Source organism: Octopus bimaculoides, chromosome 10 (genome assembly GCF_001194135.2).
Source record: "Octopus bimaculoides isolate UCB-OBI-ISO-001 chromosome 10, ASM119413v2, whole genome shotgun sequence".
NCBI lineage: Eukaryota > Metazoa > Mollusca > Cephalopoda > Octopoda > Octopodidae > Octopus > Octopus bimaculoides.
Window position 1 is genome coordinate 54,405,487 of NC_068990.1, and position 397 is coordinate 54,405,883.

A 397-nucleotide genomic window follows, 5' to 3' on the forward strand; every position below is an offset into this window, starting at 1 on the left:
GGTAGAGGTTGGGTATGTGGGAGTTGGTGTAAGGGATGGGGTGGGGTGAGATGAGAAAGATAGGGAAGATGGGGCTGGAATGTGTAGGGTTGGGTGGGCTTATGAGGGAAGGGTGACAATGAAGGGGGAAAGGAGAAGGTGAGTAGGGGAGAAAAGAGAGTAGGAGTCGGAGCAAGAGAGGAGAGGTAGGTGGGAGGAAGTAGGTGTGAGTGGGAGAGAGGCAAGGGAAGGAGAGTTGAGCCCATGTGCAAAGGAGCGAAGAGAGAAGATTAATCCCTGTTCATGGCACAAATGGTGCACCAGATGGTCCCGGTGCAAGGACAATCCGGACACGGACAGGTATTGCAAAGAATGACTGGTAGAGCAGAAATGGCGTGAGACCGAGGTGTCATTGCCG